The sequence below is a fragment of the Miniopterus natalensis genome, chromosome 11 (genome assembly GCF_054644295.1).
Source record: "Miniopterus natalensis isolate mMinNat1 chromosome 11, mMinNat1.hap1, whole genome shotgun sequence".
Classification (NCBI taxonomy): domain Eukaryota; kingdom Metazoa; phylum Chordata; class Mammalia; order Chiroptera; family Miniopteridae; genus Miniopterus; species Miniopterus natalensis.
The window spans coordinates 30,248,427-30,262,004 of NC_142091.1; positions in this window are offsets into that span (position 1 = coordinate 30,248,427).

A 13,578-nucleotide genomic window follows, 5' to 3' on the forward strand; every position below is an offset into this window, starting at 1 on the left:
AACTTAAGAGTTGCACCCACCAGAAAAGAATGCTCTCTTTATAGTTTAAATTGCCAACTTCAGAGCAATGCCATACCAGATCCCCTCAAGTTCATGATCTATTTACTTTCCTCTACTTCTTCAACCAAAAGGGTCTCTATACTTCCTAACAAAATAACATCTACCTCAACACTAATACAGAAATCCACTATAATCTTCAATCTATCTTATGACCATCTATTCCCTTTGATCTTTCCCTGGGACTTCTACATGAGTCTTTTTAACAATTTTATATTTCAACTGGAAAATTTAAAGATAGATTTAACTTTTTAACTTACTATGTATAGCAATAATCCCTTGAAAAGCTGAAGTGCACTTACTAAAATTCTTTTTCCTTCTTTCCTTTTTTTTCTTTCCCTTTTCTGACACTCAAGATTTGGAAATGTGCAGAAGAAAATAGAGGCTCATGGGATAGTCTTTGGAGACAAGTAGACCTGGTTTTGTGGTACTGGTCTAGCTATTCAACCTTTCAGAGTTTAATTCCTGGAAATGGTAATACACTCTTTATCTTATGGAATGTTATGGGGATCAAAAGAGATATGGAAAGCCTTGAGCCCAGTGCCTGCCAGACTGATTACACAAGTAAAGTTTGCATGCTCCAAGTTCCTATGGGGTGTAGGAGTTGGATACTATTCACAGAAACGACTGTTTCCCGAATTTCCCTGATAATAAGAATTTCTTATGGCATTGGTCTGATGAATCAAAAACACCAAAGCTTAGGAACTAAGAAATTGTATTTTTAATTAATATTTCTTGTGATTTGTATAATCAGAATAGCTATAGAAACAATGATCTAAACTATCAATATCTGTTATATTCTGTAATCATAAGCAAAATTCAAAATAAAATAACATACTATTAATAATTTACTTTTTTAATGTGTGGAATATCACTAGGCTCCTACTTAAATTATACAGGTGAGTATTTTAACTGAAATTTACACCAAATATTTCAACTTTCAGTCCATTTTTTCTCTGTAGGTTCCACAAGACAGCCAAACTTCATTCTCATTAGTGAAGAAAAATGATACTGCTTTTGGCTTTAACTGATTTAGTATCAGCAAAATAAGAGCCAAGAATACTGTAAAGCACTTAATGTATAGCACTGCAAAGTGTTTATTATAATAATTATTAACTGTTAAAATAATAATAATAATGGTCTACACCTACAAGACTTGACTTGTGAGTTAACCAGCTAGCTGCATCTGAATATGCTTTTGGCAAATCTCTATGTGTCATAGAGACAAAGCTTGAAATATTATACATGAAACAGCACAGCCATCCCTTTTTGCTTGTAACCAAATTACTTTTTATTCTTTTCCCTTTTTTTTTTTTTTTTGGTTGGCCTCTAGCAAAATTCACATTTTAGGTAATGTTTTGCAATGTATTTAGATATTTAGATACTTTTGTATTTTTAACTATTTGGCATCCAGATATACCTTTGATATTTCATTCAATGATGCCACTGTGAATGGTGCTTATTCTCTCCTTGTGCTGTACGCGGCAGCGACCCAGAGGGTGAAAATGAGGAGGAAAGGATGGGAGAATTGTTGGATAAATCAATGGAACAGCAGCAGCTCCTTCTGAATGAATGACTTTCCAACAGGCAACATTTACTGAACTCCTACTAGAAGCCAGCTACCCTTCTAGCTCCTGAACAGAGCTACTAACTGCTGTGTTGGGTCCCTGGTCTCAGTTTTGCCTCTGAACCCTGTGACCAGCTAGAGGCATGACAATTGGTGGTGCCTGGTAGATATTTTTCTGTTAAAAAGAACCAGGCTGTTCTTGGTTGCCTGGGGCCACAGCTACCACATAGCGATTGATGCTCTATTATCAGAACTGCCTGTAAGTCTTCTATTTTATGTCTATGCCTATCTCATATCAAGGCAACAACAATGACAAAAAATGCTGATGGTTTATCTTGCTCTCATCCACTGGAGTTAGTGTGAAAGGAACATGCTTTAAGACTGTTAAACCAGGCATTGGACACTATCTAGATTCTAGATTATACCATCATGCATTTGTTTATAAGCTGCTTTCATATGATTCTTTGTTTTCTGTTAAAATTATCTTTTTTTTTATTTAGCAGTACACTTCTACATTGTTTTCCTATAACATAGTGCCTAGGATAAAACTATACATGTGGAAGGTACTCAAATGTTGGTTGGAACGAATAAATGTAAAAAAGCACATTACTTCACTAATTGCAATGTAGGCTCTTGCTGGTAACCATTTCTCTTTATTTGACAGTTAGTGACATTAATAAAAATTTCCATAAGTTTTAAAAATTTGACATGTAATTTTTTTGGAGAGTTGGAAACTACCAGTCATAGGAAAGTCTAAACATGGTCACTAACAATGGTTAATTATACTCCCAATGAGTTGGATTAGGGTATTGTTTTTCTCATTCCAGAAATCAGAAAATACAGAAAGTATACATATGAACTTGAAATATAGAATGTTGGTTACTTTTACTTTTATTGTACATATATCTTACTTAACTGTCATGCATTTGTTTATATTTTCCTTGAAATTATCTTTTTTTTTCTTTATTTACATCTTGGTATGTAGTCTTTCTAAATTTGCTTTTATGCATGTATACATTTTTTTCCATAAAAATGAACATACACTCATATTGTGTTGTGGTTGACTATCAGCATAATATCTCTTTTTATAAAGATGCTCATTTTTGAATGAATGGATGGCTGATAAGGGCAAGGGGTAGAGATGGGGGGCAATGTCTGCAGAGAGACACCGTCTGATCCAGGACTTGGAATTATTCTTCGGTTTCATAAATAAGATCTCTGCTTTCCACTTTGATTTAAATCTACTCTAGGGTAAAGATTATACCTTTTACATCAGTATTTCTCAGACTTTAGAATACTTCATAATTATCTGAGAAGTTTGTTTAAAAAAATGTAGAAAATCTCCAGTCCAGCCCTTGAGATTCCAATTTGATAGGTAACCAGGCATTTGTCAGTTTTGACTAACCGGAATTTAGCTCTGCTTCCCATTTTCATCCTAATTTCCCTTTAGGGGAATCTACCTTTGTGACCAGTGTTAGGAAAAGTGTGGGCCTTAGGCCCCATCATTTGAAGGTTCCTTTTTACAACTTTCAATCTAGAGCAGAGATGCAATGACAAAGTTAGAACTGGGGATAGTTATAGTGTCATTCCTGTGCTGTTTTTGTGGTTTCCCTAAAGCTCCTTGGTTCTAATCTCTGGTCAATTCTGTGAACCCCTGATATCCTTCCAGGCAGTTCCTTCTTTGTCGAAGGTAGGCCAAGTTGGTCTCTGTTGCTTGCAACAGGGAATTATAACCACTATAAGAGATCTATACTAGTGAAATACAGGAACATGTATTTTTAGCAAGTTCTCCAGGTGATTCAGATGTAGGTGGGTCCTCAAACTACACTTTGAGAAATATTCTACTTAGCATATGATATCATAGTATTCATGTAGAAAGCAACCAATAAAGTGCTTGCTGGATAAATGGATGGATAGATGATGGATTCCTTGTAAAGTAGCCTCACCTCAGGTCTACTAATGCTAGACTTTTGTCAAATAAATGTAAGGATATTGAGGTTGTTCCCTTAAGTTTTCTTGTCAGGTGTATGTACTGGTTTTACTTCACCATAGTTAACAACTATAAATTTTAAAGCACTTTAGAAAAGTCACAAATCAGCAGTAATTGATAAGAAAGAATTCATGTTAGAATCCTACCAATAATGAAGACATGAAATTTTATAGGTGTGGCCATAGGTTTTTGTGTGGCTTTCATTTGTTTTTGTTTTTTTCTGGATGATGGGAGAAATTTTGGAAATCTGGTATATTTCTTCAGCATTTTATATACCAAAGAAAAATAATAAACCCATAAAAACAGCTAGTTATGATCACCTTTTCTTGTGTAAGTAGGTTGAAAAGCATGCAAGTAATCAATGGAATTTTTCGTGACTTTGACCTTGATGGTGACATCTTCAAAAGTTGGAGCAAAGGCCATGCTCTGATTAGTTTTCTTTTGTACAACTTTTCCATTCATGGTTTCATTAGTGTTCTAAGAAGTACTTATAAGTATTATTCATACGTCCTCGAGATACGTGGATAAGTACTTGTGTACCCCAAGGACCTAGGCTTAGTTGACATTAATATATCTTTGGAGTAGTTGGGTTCCCCGCTACTAATTTCCCAAGCTTTCCAGTTTGAGAGGCAGTGTAATGCTGGAGAAGAACTTGGACACAGAGCTTGAGTCCTGGTTCTGCAACGACCTAGCTACAATTGTGGGTTTATTCCCACATACTCTCCCACTCCTTGGACAGGGGTCATGCTTCAGTTGCCTTCTTCTCCTTACCGCCTGGCACATGCTTACTACCCGGCTTGCGTTTACTTGAGGAAGCTTGAGTGGATTCCTAACCTTGAGCACCTCACGGTCCTCCCGGATTTCAGACTTGCCACGTGTCAAATAGACTGGTTATTCTCTAACATTATTTCCAGGCCTGACATTCTGGGATTATGTGATCTGTGTATCCCCAAACCGACTTCCCTAAGCAGTCTCTCTGGCTTGGGGCATTGAGAAATGGCATAGCATTACTTGCTTTGTTGTAAGTGACTTCCTCATCTCTGAGTCATTCTTACTGAAAACAGTTTCAAAGAGCCTGCAGTATGGCTGTATATTTAGTGGGGAACAGCTTGGAGAATTGCCCATTTCATATTTACTTTTATAGTCTGGGGCAAAGTTCTCTGCTCCATGAAGACTATGGAGATATTTCACATAGCTTCTTAAAGACATCTCTCATCTCAAGGAGTTTGGTGCTTATCTGGTTAAATTGACTTGACTGCATTTCAGCAAATTTGTTGGTTCAGTTTATAAGAGTTCAAATGCCGGGGTATCCACCCATCTACAACATACTACAGTTTTTCTTTACCCCTTTATAATAGAGAGAATTTTGCTCAAAGAAACATAAACGTAAAGGTTGGAATCATAACATCAGTATGATAGACCTTTAGAGTGGGAAGGACCTGAGGTTTGCTGTGGCTGCCTGAGGAGTGTATGGGGGGATGGAGGGGGTCTAATTAGGCAAGTCTCTGAGTACTCCTCATTCCAGCTCCAGTCATCTCAAGAGCAAACCTACTTTTGTCCATTTTACACGGTCATCTTCTGAATAAACTTATTTAAAAATTTTCTCTGCTGTTAAATAAAATTTTGATTTATCAGTCTAGTCCAACTTGTCATTTACAGATAAAGAAGCTCAGGGGATAAGGGATTTGCTCTTAAAAGGTCACTGAAAGATCTAGACTGGCTCCAGATTTTCAAAAAGATTATCACAGGTGGATCTGAAGGTATAGGTGGAAAAACCTGCAGTAAGAAAGAGAAAGCTTAACCTTATAATTTACAAAGCACTAATAGCTACGTATCATTTGATCCTCACAACAGATTTGTGAGGCAAGCAGTACAGGTATTGCAGGTATTATCAACCCCAATTTACAGATGAGAACGCTGACACTGGATAAGGTCAAGTGGCATGCACAAGGTCGAAAGTGTTAGAGTCTGCCCTAGGGCTCAAGCTTTCAGACCTGGAACCCAGTGCTTTTTGTCTTACACCACACTGCGGACTAAAGAAAAACTCATGACAAATAAACGTGTCAACATCTCTTAGAGACACGAGTCAGTAGTGGGTAGTGGACTAGTACACATTCTGGTGCCTGAGGCTATGATTTGGCAATTGTGTGCATTTCCCCAGTGTCATCCGGTGCCGCCATGGCTCACAGCCTGAGTCATCCACATTGCTTCCATTGGGGGAACATTTGAGCATACTTTTTCCATGTGCTATTTTAGCAATATCAATTTGCTAATGATGAAGCCAAAATTATCTTATTAGATCCTAAGAAATCCTGCCTTTTGGTTTTGGCAGGCTTTTGTTCCTGCTGGCTAAAAATCTTTTGGTATTCTTTATAAGAATGTACTTAGCCAAAATGCTTAATGTGAACCTAGGTAAGTTTTCCTACACGTGGAAGTCTAACTTTTTCTTTTCTCTTCCGATTCTCTACTCTTATCTACCTCACTAATAAATATACATCATTGAAAATGTGAAATATCTTTTCAAGGGTAAAAAGAAAATTTAAAAAGAAATGAATTTATAATCTCACAACGTAGGACTCAATACATAATAACAGACTGAAACATTTTAGAGATTACATTGTGAAAATGAGGGAGCATTTGAAAAGAAAAACTCAGCTTTCTAGGGAAACAGCTATATGGTACTTTTAAGTGTAATGTATAAACTGGTTTAAAGTTTGGGGGTAAAAGTCACACTTGATGAGTTTACCTTTCTCAGTACTCTAGGAAAGGTTCTAGGGCCCCTAAAGTCATAAAAATTAATGAAGTGTGTGAAACGCGGGGAAATAATTTAAACTAATTTCATAGTACATAAAACCCAGGATATTTAGTCCATCTTGGAAGAATATAAGCATAGTTTTTGAAAAATTCCTACTGTGTTCATAAGCTAGGGTTAATTAACAAGTTTCCTCTTCTTGAAGAAGTTACTTCGGTATCTTTGCTTTCTATGAGCAAGATGAAAGTAGGGTAATGTTTAGGGTGGGGAGTAGGGAAAGTAGATAAAGGATCATGGAACTAAGGCTAGATCCTTCTCTTTACTTTGCCCAACACAGAACAATATACGAGGACTTTAGTAGATCCTTATGTCTCTTGGGCATGGGTACAGATAAGAAAGATGGAAAGACACAAAAAACAGTGGCTAAAATATAACATACATTCATTTCTGTCTTATATAAATGAAGTTTGAAAGTAAACAGTCCAGGGTTGGTAAGGCAGATCTATAAGCTCCAAGGACACAGATTCTTTTTTAACCTGTTGCTCTGTCACCTTCAGCATGTGGCTCTACCTGTGGCCCAGAATCAGTGCTGGAGCTTCAGCCATTACATTTTCTTTTCAGCCCAAATGAAGGAGATAGAGATTTTTAAAAAGTGGCATGAACTTTCTCTAACGAGTCTTCCGGGAAATCCCAAAGGACAGTTGATTAGAATTAGTCGCATGGATATACCTAATTGCAAATGAAGCTTTTTTTTTTCTTTCTTTCTCTTTTTGAGTGGCTATCAACCCAACTAAAATCAAGGTTCCATCACCAAGCAAGGATGGGCAAGTAGATATTTGGATTGCGTCTGACACAAGTCTGTTTCCACCACCATTTTGGTTAGCAGTTGCCAACCACTTGGGCTTATGCTGCCCAAGTTTGCTTGAAATCCCCTTATTTTCCCAATCTGGACTGAAGTATAAATAAATAGCTGCTGTTCCTGGCCCAATAGAAGAGAGGCAAACCTGAAGGGGTTTACTTTTTCCCTACAACTTGTTGGGTAATGTATCTTAAGATGTTCAGTACTAGTTGTGGTTGCTCCATGTGGAACTCCAAAAGAACTGTAACTCAGAATAAAATTCTATGGTAACATCACTTATCCCTAAATAGACAAACCTAAATTTAAATGTTATTTAAAATGGCATATGGGCCAAAATAACCATATTCCAAGCTGGTATGAACCTGTGTAGCATGAGATTCTTCTGAGGAAAAAAAATAGGTCCATGCAGTTCAAATTTAAACAAGGCAAACAACTCCAAACATCCTGTAATTTGTTTTCTAGCAAGGATCATGGGACTAATAGTGGAAGTCAGAAAGAATTTGAATAAATCCAGTCTTAATTTCAAAAAGATTCATGGGAGAATCAAGGTCTACATACCACTGTTAAAAACGTCAAAGCAATAACTAAGGATATAGAAATGACTCAACTTAAAAAATTATTACTTAATCATATAAAATTTGTTACATAAAGTAGAGGGAATATTGTAGTTGTCTCAATAAATCCTATTTTAAACTGTCAATTCACAAAATATTCTGTTCTTAATTTTCCTAGCCTGTTTATGGCTCCAGATTAATCATCATTGGTTTGACAAACATTTATTGAGTGTTATTGTGTTCCAAGCACTGTACTAATAGCTGGATAAAACAATGTCTACCCTCAGGGAGCTCCAAGCTTGGTGATGACAAGTTACTTATAGTTTTCATTCTTACAAATAATAGTACCATTATACTCTGTGATCTCAGAACTAAGAATTTAGGATTAAGAGACATGGATGGTTAACCAAGAACAAAGTAAATAGAACATAGGCTTAGGATTCAGAAAACATTCATATGAAGTTCAGCCCTGTCAGTTACTACCTGTGCCCTTGAGCAGATTACATAACCATTCTTAATTTCACTTTCTTTCAGGGAGATCACATGAGCTGTGTACTATATTTTAAAACAATCAAAATGCTATCCCTCTGTTTCCCACAATAGTGCTAGAAAGGTTCCTACTGTTATCTAGCCCCCTTTTTTTAAAATGTGTGTCCATGGGTATGTGTGTGTACGTGTGTGTGAATGTCATTAAATAGCACTCTTCTCCTCTACTTGACTTTGGAATCAATCAGCTGAGAGGCAGATATAGGAGTCAGATAACTGGATATTAAAAGAGCAGCTTTATTAGTTGTAAAAAGCTAAATTGAAAGATATGGCTTTGCTATGTGGTCATATTTCGATAGACTTACTCATCTAGACATGGATCCATTGGACACCCCACACCTCCCTAAGCAGGTGAGGGCCTCGTACTCCTTAGCAGAGAGGAGACCAGACACAGGACTCCGCAGTCAAGCAGATCCAACCAGGTGAAGGCTATGCACAGGACTAGAGCTAGGGTGAGGTGAATGAGGCACCTAAGAAGACACTGAATGTGAGGGGCTGCTTAAATTATGTGTGCCAGATGCCTCACTAGTCCTGGCCCTGGTCAACCATGCCCATTTCTTTTTCCTGAACTCATCAATTAGATAAATACCCCCTCTTCCCCTAGGGAGAGTGAGTATGGAGGCAAAGAAAGGCGAGGGATATTACTCTAGTGGATGTGTCTGCACGTGGAAAGAGGCTAGGGGAAAAGACCTTTTCCCTAAAATGGGTCATAGAAATGAAGTTTCTTGCCAAGGCTCTACAACCAGTGGAGGCTAGACCCCAGGACTCCTGATTCCTGTTCATAAAAAAGATGATATCATGCAGCTTTGAGTAATTAAAACCATTCACTAGAGCATTCAATTTACCAGGTCTTTTATTATTACTATTATCATATTATTATTATTGGCTTTCATGACTCTTCTAGATGATTTAAGCAGATTACATATTAAATTATTTATAAGCTCATATAGCATATGTAGTAAGATGAACAGTGGCCTTCCAAATGATATGGCCACATCCTAGAACCTATGAATGTGACCTTGTTTGGAAAAAAAGCAGATGTCATTAAATTAGGGATCTGAAATTAAAAAATTAAGGATCTGGACATAAGATCACCCTTGATTATCTGGGTAGGCGCAGTCTCCAAGTTTCCTTATAAGACACACACACAAAAAACAGACACATGGAGAAGAGGAGAAGGCCATGTGAAAATAGAGGCAGAGAATGGAGTTATGCAGCCAAGGAATGCCTGGAACTACCAGGAGCTAAAAGAGGCAAGGAAGAATTCTTCCCCAAGCCTTCAGAAGGAGTGCAGCCCTGCCAATACCTTGATTTCTGACTTCTGGCCTCCAGAACAGTGAGAGAATTTATTTCTATTGTTTTAAGTCAAATTTGTGGTAATTTGTTATAGCAGCCCTAAGAAACTAATTTTATATATATATATATATATATAAAATATATATATATATATATATATATATATATATATATATATATATATATCGCCCTATATTAGTTATCTATTCTCACAAAACTTAGTGGCTTAAAACAACATCTCACACAGTTTCTGTGGGTCGGGAATTTGGGAAAGGTTTAGCTGATTAGTTCTGGCTCTGGGTCTTTCCTTAGGTTGCAATCAAGCTATCCGTCAGGGCTTCTGATGGCTTGGCTGTGGTGCCTGAGGATCTGCTTCCAAGATGGCCCACTTACAAGGCTGGCAAGTCAATGCAGGCTGATGGCAGAAGGCCTGAGTTCTTTGCCACATGGACCTCTCCATTGGACTGACTGAGTGTTCTCCAAACATGATGGCTGACTTCTGCCAGAGTGAGTAAGCCAAGAGAGAGCAAAGTGGAAGCTGCAATATTCTTTATGACTTAGCCTGAGGAATCACACACCATCATTTCATCAACATTTTAGTAACCATAAAGGTCATTCTTATTCATTGTGAGAGGGGACTATACAAGGGCATGAATACCAGTAGGTGAGGATCACTGATGTCCATCTTGGAGGCTAACTAACAGAGGTCTCAAAATTTTTAGGCAATTTATGGAGCCAGAATATTTTCTACATAGTCACCTGGGGCATTATATTTGGAACCATAATGCTAAACTATATAAAATACTCTTTGGAGTTATAAACTTGAGTTACTACAAGTTATTCAAATACCTAGTTTACTTTTATATTTTAGGTTGAACCATAGGAAATTTGCTATTTTTGTGAGTAAATAATTATCTAATATCAGCAATTTCATGTTTTCAACATGCTACATTTAAGGATGGGACTATAACCTAAGACACCTTAGATCAATTTTTGATGTTATAAATACAAAACACTTTCTTTCAAATCATTGGTTAACCATATTTTAAAAGAAGAATAAACTATTTTTTAGGCACTCTAGTTATTTGAAATGTTACTATAACTTTGATGTTCCCATGAAATTTTCAGTACATGAGCCAAAGAATCTGTGAGGGCAATGTATCAGGGTGACTTTATGAAAGTAACCGAACATCCCTGGGACCAATTTTCCTCATCCATAAATAAAGGAACTGGATGAGATGACATCTAAGCAGATTTTCTGTGCAAAAAATTTTAACATGTATTTATGTGCTATGTATAAGCCACTACTAGTTCCTCTCTTAAACTCATGGTAAGAAGAACGCATATTTAATTGAGTTATAAGAAAATATCTTTAACTAAATCTGTTGATTCGTTAACATGTAGTTAAACTCAAGGTCCCTATTGTTTCTTAGTACTCCAGAGAGCCTTCCTCCCTCCTTCATTCTCTAGAAAGCATAGACTGCCCTTCAGTAAATAAATTCTCTTAATTTGACTTGCTGTATTTGACAACATATTTTGGGTTCACATATTTTTTCATGTGCCAAGTACTGCGTTTTTCATTTCCCACAGAATCAGGACAAACTGTACATCCCCTGCTGTGTCCGGGGCAGATCTGGCTAAACGTCAACTATGTTAATTGGTATATAGAAAACAGCAGCCTTATTTTTATCTGATTGAAAATCCCCACAAACATTCTCTTCTAAAGTAAAGCTATGTCAGTACAAAGTGAATTAATTATAATAAAATGTTTGGCAGATATGTCTCTCCTGCCTTCATTTTACTGTGGTATGCAGAAATGCTGCTGTTCCCTGGCATCTCTCAGTATCTCAAATTTAAATCCCACTTTTGGAGGTTTAGAATTTGGTACTTGAAACTTTCTGTGGACTGCCAATTGGAATAAAATAGCTTCACTTTAAAGTGATATTTTTAAACAAAAGGTTTATAAAACTATCTATAGAACCTTATTTAAAAGGTAGTTTGAAATATTTTATTCTACTTTTAAAAAGTCTCCATGTTAAAAATTGCCCCAGGATGAGTGGATTATGTAATATAATTGCTTTAGTTAATTGAGGTGTGGGAGGTTCAGGTGTAAAGGAATAAAAGGTAATGAACTTTTATAAATTTATATGAGCAATAACAAAGTACCAGGGAGAACTTAATTTTATCAGAGAGTAACTATATCTTCAGTGCTCCTTCAAAACTGTAGGCTGCCTCTTTAATGTTGGAATTCCCCAGGACTCTGTCTCACTGCTGGGAGCTCACTCCCAGGTTAATTTCATACATTTCATGATTTTACCAACTACCCGTATACTTGTATTTTTGGGCCTATAGCTCCAGCTCACTGAGAGCCACATTAATATCCTATGGTATACTGGACAGCTCCATTTGGGTGTCTGTTGAGCACCTCAAAATCAATATGTTCAGTCTTCTAGTTTCTGATCTACATATAAGGAGCTTAGAAGTTACTACTCTGTTGTAACAAGTAAAAAGCTGAATGAACCGAAAAATCAATTCTTAGAGCTGTCAGGAAAGTGACAGTTGTCACAAGGTTTGTAAACCACTGCCCCCAGGCCCTGGCTGTGGAGCTCAGTTGGTTAAAGCATTGTTCCCAGAGGCCAAGGTTGTGGGTTTGATCCCCAGTCAGAGGACATACAAGAATCAACCAATGAATGCATAAGTAAGTGGAACAACAAATCAATGTTTCTCTCTCTCTCTCTCTCTCTCTCTCTCTCTCTCTCTCTCTCTCTCTCAAAATCAATCAATAAATTAAAAACAAACAAACAAAAAAAACCCCCACTGCCTCTAGAATTGGAGAGGTGCTGGTGAACACAGAGATTCACAACTTACCAGAGCAGAAGCCTCCACAGGAACCAATACAAAGAAAGGAAAACCTAAAATGCAATTAATAAATTGCTGGAGACTCAAACACTTGTGTGGACAAGCCTGAGAGCTAAAAACTCTAGAACTCAGGCATAGCCTTCCCCACCCCCACTTTTTCGAGTTTTACCTCCAGGAGCTCCACCAGGCCCTCACAGTGAATACCACAGAAAATTTGCCTCATGTTTCCATCAGGAGAAGGGGAGCATTCTGTTTGTAATAAGATCTCCCTGCAGGAGAAACTTTTACCAGAGTCTAATCTGCTGCAGTTTTATTAGAGCCTAACCTACCTCGGGGAAGGGAAATGCACAAATCCAGCCCCCTCTGGTCATCCTGTCCCACCTAAGGGAGGTGTGTGGGGATACTGAGTAGCATGGGTAGAGTTCACAACACATGGGCACAGGCTCACTAAAAGACTGAGACTGGATCATAGGACGATAAAACACTTTTTCCCTGATTCCTTACCACCACACTGTGAAAAGCCTATTTACTGGAGTTCCTTTTACCCAGTATATTATATCTAGATTTCAACAAAAAATTATAGGAAATACTAAAAGGCAAAAACACAGTTTGAAAAGAATGAACAAGCATCAGACCAGAGTCAGATATGGCAGGGATGCTGAAATTATCAGACTAGGAATTTAAAACTATGATTAATATGATAAGGGGTTTAATGGAAAAAGTAGACAATATACAACAACAGATGGATAATATAAGCAGAGAGATGTAAGTTCTAAGAAAGAATACAAAAGAAACACTGGAGATCAAAAACACTAATGAAGAATGCCTTTCATGGGCACATTAATACATTAGACATGGCTGAGGAAAAGCCATGACTAGACTCTGAGCTTGAGGATATGACAACAGAAACTTTTAAAACTGAAAAGCAAAGAGAAAAAAAAAAACTAAAGGAACAAAACAAAATATCTAAGTACTGTGAAACAACTACAGAAGGTATAACATATGTGTGATGAGAACACCAGAAAGAAAAGAAAGAAAGAACAGAACAGAACAGAAGCAATATTTGAAGCAATAATAACAGAATTTCCCTATAATTAA